At 47.8% G+C, this 7742-nt stretch overlaps 1 long non-coding RNA gene across 1 annotated transcript; it reads left to right on the top strand.

Moving 5' to 3' along the window:
- The first annotated feature begins 5687 nt into the window (after window positions 1–5687).
- LOC138919330 (uncharacterized) lies at window positions 5688–7209 on the top strand. Its single transcript, XR_011429456.1, has 2 exons — window positions 5688–5851; window positions 6135–7209. It is a non-coding gene; the product is annotated as an uncharacterized lncRNA (long non-coding RNA).
- Window positions 7210–7742: the final 533 nt, after the last annotated feature.

A 7742-nucleotide genomic window follows, 5' to 3' on the forward strand; every position in this document is an offset into this window, starting at 1 on the left:
CTGACAATGGGAATAAAGATGAGGACACAGAATCTGGTGAAATGCAGGAGGTGGGATCTACAGGGCAGGATGAGGGGCAGAGAAAGGGGACAGGATTGAGGATAATACCCTACTTATCATCAGATCCTGGAGGGAGGGGCCTCTGCTTCCAAGCCATCTCTTTCCCCCATCCCCTAGGCCTTGAGTACACTCCATGCCTAGCATTTCCTGGTGCCCAATCCGGCAAACTATTTAGATGGTTTTCAAAAACACCCTTGTACTAATGTGAATGTCTTTTGTTCCAGAGAACCTGGGACAGTATGTCCAAAATAATAAAAGTAACTCTTTTCTGAGTTAACAGTTTGCTGGACTATTGCTAACTACTTTATCTAATGATGCCGGAGGGATCAAAAGGAGGAGAACCACCTACATAAAATATAGCAATATTAAACTTGGCAAGTTAAAATCTATAAAAGTGTTTTTCCTAATGTTATCATAACCATACTAATCCAAAATAAAGCACTATCAGATACTTTAATCTTTAATACATAAAGATTTAACAAAGTAGCAGCTAGGCGACTTGACAGAAAATCTTTGCTTTGTTTCTTTCTCTCAATTCGAGAATTAACAATAGGTTCAAGGCAGGCAAATAGGTCTGCTGGGGGAAAGGCGGCCTTGAGGAACTGTTAGCTGTTGGCCTCTCTTAACCCGCATGGTTCAGTGACAATGTGCAAATACCCTAAATCTTACAAACTTCATGAGTCACGCGCCTCAGTTCATCAGTGCAAACTAATAACCTTATTAATGACGACTCAACTCCACAAACATTATTTTGTACAAGACATGGCTGTAGCCTGCTCTGAGGTGGCGGGAAGATCGGAAAGACCAGACGTTTACCCTTAAGGCGCTCTCAATCCGGCGTGAGCGGTTAGAGGTTCGGGCGTGTCCGAATAAGTCAAATGGGATCTGTTCTTGGAGGTAGACCCATCCTGTCATGGGCAGCTAGTGTCCCAACTTGCCATCACATCTTCCCAGTGCATCCACTGACGGCGTGACCACCCTCCTGCCCCGGCCCCACCACGAGGTTTGAGAGGGAGTTGCTGAACGCAGAGCATCCTGCCCCCCCAACCCCTGTGCCTCCTGCTCCCAGCCACAGCGAGGGACCCCAGGGGCCCTCCTAGGACTTGCTAACTGCTGCCTGGAAGGCAAAGGCCCCCTCCCTGAGTGTGAAGCTGCAGGCGGGAGTGTGACACAGCCGCCTGTGCTCTTGCCTCGGATGGAATTTGGGACACCGAGGCTGATGACACTCGGAGAGAAGCCGGGAGAGCTCTGACCACAGCAGAATCCCTGCTTCTTGGCATCCCTGCCCTCCCCGAAGTCTGGCTTCAAGAGTAGCACCTCTAAAAGAACGTGGCCCCTTTTTGCGTAGGTGAGTCTGAGTCGGGCTTCTGGCCTTTGCAGAAAAATCCTGACTAATAAATATGTGGCCAAGGAAGCAGAGGGCAGGGAGTGGTCGGTTCCCGCTGGGGCACCAGAGCAGGCTTCGTGGGTGAGAACCGCAGACTAAATAGGGTTTCTACAGGCAGAGGTGGGGGGGCACAGCAGGTGCAGCACACGCCAAGGCAGGCAGCCGTGGTCTCGGGAACAGGGCCAAGCCTGATGGGATTGGACGTACGCGTGGGAGGGTGGGCAGAGAGGATGAGGGAAAAGAGAAACAACTCAAAGACAAGTGGGGCCAGAATATTTGTGATGAGCTTTGAGTGCAGGTGAGGAGTTCCTAAAATCCAGGGTCACGAGTGCCATCTTTTGAGCCTGTCCTTGAGTAGAAATGACTCTCAAGCAAGTGGCAGTCGGAGGGCAGCGTTGGAAAGCTGAATGCCACGGTGGCTGGCTTTTCTCTCTCATTATAGACGTCTCATGTGTTGGTCTCTGTAATTAGGGCTTGCGTACCTATGCTTGATTACCAGTGTCAATGACAAGACATTTGAGAGGAATAAGCCATTTAACATGCACTCTACTCTAAAATACAGTATTTTGGTTGGGTTTTAATTTGCCTGTGGCTGCTGCTAAAGATTTTAAAAATATATATTGTGGATCTAGCCCTTGGAATATAGATGCTAAACTTGAAAAGCACAGTTGTGTGTGCTGTGCACAAATGAAGGTGGTCTATCCCTAAATGTGAGGACCTCGCAGTTTCTCGCAGGAATTGATTCTCTTTGTCTTTGTTGGAGCAGGAGATCTTAAGCAAAAAGCAGTCGTAATTCTTGCAGGCAGTCTCTGAAAGTCTCAAAGACCGAGAAATTGCTGCAACAAACAGTAAAAGTAGACTGCAAACCCAGGACCTCTTTGTACTACTTTGCAACTTCCTGAGAGCCTGTAATCATTTCAAAATAAATGTTTTTAAAATGAGGCAGGGTCTGTGGTTAAATACATTTGGGAAATGCTGGGCACTGTATCCTTCTGTTGGAGATCAGCAAAGCATATGGTTTTCCAAAGGTTCTGAGAAGTACTTCAGCAAAAAAAAGATTCATTTGGGGGAGTGGGAGGGCTGACTTAGGATCTACTTTTGTATGCAATAGCCACCATGACGTGGGTTGAAATGTCTGTTGTCTTAAGGGGATCTAGACCAAAAGCAAAGTTGGGAGAGGCCATGGTAGAGATCAGAATTCACACAAGGGCTCTTGGCCACCCCTGCCAAGAAGTGTGTTCTGAGCCAGTCTGTCTTGTGATGTGCCAGGCAGAGCCCATCCACAGACTCAGACACCTAGCGTTCTTACCCACCACAAATACACCACCTGGGATGCCTGAAAACACTGCGGCCTGCTGTACCCTCGGAGGACACGGGGCTGGGAGTGAGCACGGCATGTGTGCGGGACAGTACAGAGGCCAGGATGACCAGAGCAGGGAAGGCAACACTCCGGAAAAATAATGGGAACACCAATCAGACAGACAAATGATGATGTGAACAGATGGTGAGGGAGTACGGGGAAAGGAGATAGAGCTTGGCTTTAGAAGCCTAATATCTAATTGATTGGAAATATTGAGATAGATTAAACCAGGAAACAACAAACTGTACTGCAAAGAAGAATTCAAGTGTCTTATTAGGGCCATGAAATACCACAAGGATTCAAAACAGAAATCATAATGTTTGGGGGCAGAACTATCATGAAGGGCTCCTTGGGGAGGAAATTGCATTAAGGATGATTTTGAAGAATGAGTGGAATTTCAGAAGTGATGTCCGTTATTGCGCCAGTTGAGAGGGCTGACGAGTTACAAGGAATGGAAAACCCGAATGATAGCCCCGTGAGCATTAGAGATGTTTCATTCTTGTGTGAAGGATGGAGGTGAATGGATGGATCTCAAAAACATGCTAAGAAAAAAAGAGCTACACCCAAAAGACTCCATTCTGTATAATTCCACTTACGTGAGATTCTAGAAAAGATAAAACTGTAGCAACAGAACACAGAGCAGTGGCTGCCAGGGGCTGGGGTAGGGGTATGGGACTGACTACAAAGGGGCCTGAGGGAACTTTCTGGAGTGATAGGAACGTTCTGTATGTTGATTGTGGAGGTGGTTACACAACTGTCTACATCTGTCAACACTCATAGAACTGCACACTTAAAATGGGTTAAATGTTTTGTGTATACCTCATAAACCTGAGTTGTTTTATTTTTAATTACAAAAGAATATATATTAATTGTAGAAAACTTGGAAAATACAAAGAAGCCCAAAAAGGAACTTCAGAATCACTCATAGTATTGAGGCATATCCTTTCAGTATTCATTATAATAGAACTGGGATTACACCGTCAATGTCTTTCTAGAACTTAAATTTTAATGCCTTAGGAGTATTTCATCATATGGATGTACCAAAGGTATTTAACAGTCCCCATTTTGGAGGAATTTGTAGTGTCCACTCTTTTCTGGTCATAAATAATCCTCTGCTGCATCAGTACCCCACAAGATTCTCTAAGTGGCGTGTTTGGTGAAAAGGCCCAAACATTTTTAGCACTCTTCACACGCTGTTAGTGTCATATTCTTCTGATTATCCTCCTAGAGGAAAGACCATCACCCTTGGAAGGTAGATTTTATTTTTAAGTAATTGAAACTCATGTGGAACCATACCTCAGGAATGAGGAGGCAGGTGAGCTGGGGAATGTTATGTGAGTAATATGACCAAACTTCCTGAAATTTCCGTAGGCTGCTGCTTTTTTTTTTTTTTTTGAGGAATGTTAGCCCTGAGCTGACTGCTGCCAATCCTCCTCTTTGTGCGGGGAAGGCTGGCCCTGAGCTAACATCCATGCCCATCTTTCTGCACTTTACATGTGGGACGCCTACCACAGCGTGGCTTGCCATGCTGTGCCACGTCCGCACCCGGGATCCGAACTGGTGAACCCTGGGCCACCTAAGCGGAACATGCGAACTTAACTGCTGTGCCACTGGGCTGGCCCCTGTAAGCTGCTGCTAAAGGCAATTTCAGAAGGGGCACTCCAGTGTTCCTCTGAGCAATCAACAGCCTTAAGGGCACAGCCTCACAAGACAACCCCTGTGAGGAACAGGTCTCAGTTAGATGGAGAACTTCCCTGTGTGCTCCTCTGCTATCTCAGTGTCATAGCATCACACTCACATCCTGGATACATGTGTCCCTGTATATTGTATAAGGCTGATTTCTGTATATGTATATTGATTATTTGATTATTTACATAACTATCATAACACCTATCCTTGGTGTTGTGGGGAAGGGAGTACAGAATTTTCTGGATTCACTGCCACACCTTCATTACAACTCTGTACTAGGGCCTGGAACCAGGCCTGCAGGAACTGCTCATCTTGGTGTGAATCATTGGGTCCCGCCAGGCTTGGGCCCTCAACCCCTGGGATGAATAACTGGGGGTTTTACACTTCTGAGTGTCAGCTGTTTCCTCGCTGGGCTGTCCCCTCCCAGATGCATGTGTTGGTTTGTAAGGACATCAGTCTCATTGGGTTAGGGCCCACCCCACTTCAGTGTGACCTCATCTTAACTACAGCTGCAAAGACCCTATTTCCAAGTAAGTTCACAATCACAGGTACCCGGATTAGGACTTCAATCTACCTTTTTGGGGAAGACAATTCAACTCACAATGACTTCGCTTTCTTTGTCCTGGTTAAGCCAACTTTTCAGAACTTCTGTTCACAGTCGAAAACTTTGTTATAGACACACATCAAGCATCAACCTCCTGGTTGATGATGTAAATCATTGATTCTCACGGGGGGCAATTTCCCCCTCAGGGGGCAGTCAGTAATATCTAGAGACATTTCTGGTTGTCATGACCAGGGAGAGGTACTACGGGCCTCTAGTGGGTGGAGGCCAGGGGTGCGGCTGACATCCCACAGTGCTCAGGATGGCCCCACAACCAAGACGTTTGTAGTCCAAAATGTCCATAGTGCCCAAGTTGAAAAGCCCTGATCTAAAGTGGACATCCCGTGTGGGTTAGGACTTCAGCACATCTTTTAACGGGGCACGATTCACTCCCAACAGATCTCCCACACAATTTCATTTCGGTCTCACCTCAGGTTAGGCATCTGACTCATTATCATGATGACCGATGGTTGCTCAAACACAAGTCATTTTCACTTTGGGAAATGAGTGAGAACTGGATGTAACGGGAAATGAGAAATATCTATTTTAAATTATAAATATTAATCACCGATCTCTGTTAATACCTGCAGCAAATGAGACCAACAGTGCTGGGAGCGGGTGCAGAGAGAAGGGACAAGAGCAAGTTGTGTAATTCTGGAAACGCCACTTCATCTGGAACAATGCCACATTCCACGACATCGGAGACGACGTCTGTCTGTCTGCCGCAGCGTGGCCAGCTCTCGGAATGTGGCTGGTACACCGTAGGGGCTCAGTAAATACTTGTCGGGTGGAATACATAGCGTCGCAGGAGGCGTTCCGAGGACAACCCTCACCTCAGAGGCCTCACCCTGTATAACTCAAAGCACTTTGAAATGACTCCAACTCCAGAATATTTTAGAAAGTGTTTGTGAGGATGAATTGCTGTATGTGCAGATTATAGACTAGAACTATGCGTGTGAAAGAATACAAAATATCTGTCTGAACGCATATAAATATATACAATAATTATTTAATGCTCTACTCTGTAAACCCCCTAGGACCACAGTGAAGAGAACATTAGCTGGAAGTGTGACGCCTGAGCTGATGGCTGTGACAGTGCCCAGAGAAAGCGATCTGTGAGGCGAGACAGAACCGGCTGTGAAGACAGGACCTGGGCTGCAGGGAAAATAGGGGGCCCCACAGTGCCTGAGCTGGATCCAACCCGACAGAAGGACTGACCGCCGGCCCCAGTCGCCGTGCTCCTGGAGTCGCCTTCTGTCTTCCGTCCACCCTGCAGTGTGGAGCCCCTCCCCACGCTGTCCCCTGTGGGTTCTGGCTCTGGGGGGCGCGTGCCCCTGGCAGAGAGCTGCTGCCCCCCAGGCTGTGCACGGAGGGCCCTTTGGCCACCCCGAGGAAACCGGCAGCGCCTCCTCCCTTTTCCTGCCTGTCTCCTTTATGCCCTTTAGCTCAGAAGGCACGGGAAGGGGAAGGAAAGGGCGATGCAAGAGACCGGGAGGACCTGGAAGGCTCTGCCTCTGTTTTCAGTAATTCTTAGCTGGCCTTGGGGAAATCTGTCTGCAGCAAAGTCCAACCCAACACAGATAAAGGACCTTTCTGCTGATGTGTTGGACAAGACCTTTAACCCAGGGTTTTGTGAAGCAGTTGGACTGCCCTGCACAAACTCACAGGAGACGGTTCTTGTCTTGCTCGTCCCCTTTCAGGTGCCCCACGTGCTCCCACATGCCCACACCCGGCAAACACCAGCTCTCACGTTGCCTGGTCCTAAAGAGTTTGTGTCATAGAGCGGCATGCCCTAAAGAGTTTGACCCGAAGGCTGACCTGCCCTGGGAGTTCAGGAAGACTCCATTCTGGGGACACAGCTGACGAAGTCATGCTGGCGGGGTAGCCACTTCAGTCTTGGGTCCTCTCCACTGCACCCTACTCCTAGTTGCTGCCTTGGGACCCTCAGGCTGGGAGTTCTGGCCCTCAGCCCTCACCCTCCGAGGGACCCCCACCCCACTGTGGCTTCTGGGCCCTTCCTCAGACTCAGAAGGGCTCCAGGGACAGAGGGGCTGAAGCATATTATAGTTTTGCTACAAATAATAATAACAACAATAAATGTAACCCAAATTATGTGCCCGTCATTGTTCCAAGTGCTCTACATGTACAAGTCCATGTAATCTTCCCTACAACGCTGTGACACAGATGACGTACACCCCCACTTTACAGCTGAGGAAACTGAGGCAGCCAACAACTACTGCCCTATGTGACACAGCCAGTACGGTACAACGATTGAATACGTCTTGTGGATGTGTTTGAAAAGTTAATCCTCCACTAATGACATGGTTTCTACAGGGAATGCTTTCTCAGTTCTAAACAATTACTTCCTAACAAACTCTTAAACATAATCAACCTCAGCACTTCGCATCGATATTTTCATCGTGGTGTTTCAGGTTCTGTAGGACCCTGGTGGGGGAGACCCTTCCTCCAGCTCTTCAAATCCCACCCACAGCACCATTCCTCCCTCACCTCCTCCCTGCTCTCCCCACCCCCGTGACAGGACACACCTTCGTAGGAAAGAAAATACATGAATTCCCTTCTCACTCAGAACATTAATGTGAGAGCAGATCTTTCTTAGTGGAAGAAATTACCATAAAGAATATCCC

The sequence above is a fragment of the Equus caballus genome, chromosome 20 (genome assembly GCF_041296265.1).
Source record: "Equus caballus isolate H_3958 breed thoroughbred chromosome 20, TB-T2T, whole genome shotgun sequence".
In the NCBI taxonomy this organism is placed as follows: Eukaryota; Metazoa; Chordata; class Mammalia; order Perissodactyla; family Equidae; genus Equus; species Equus caballus.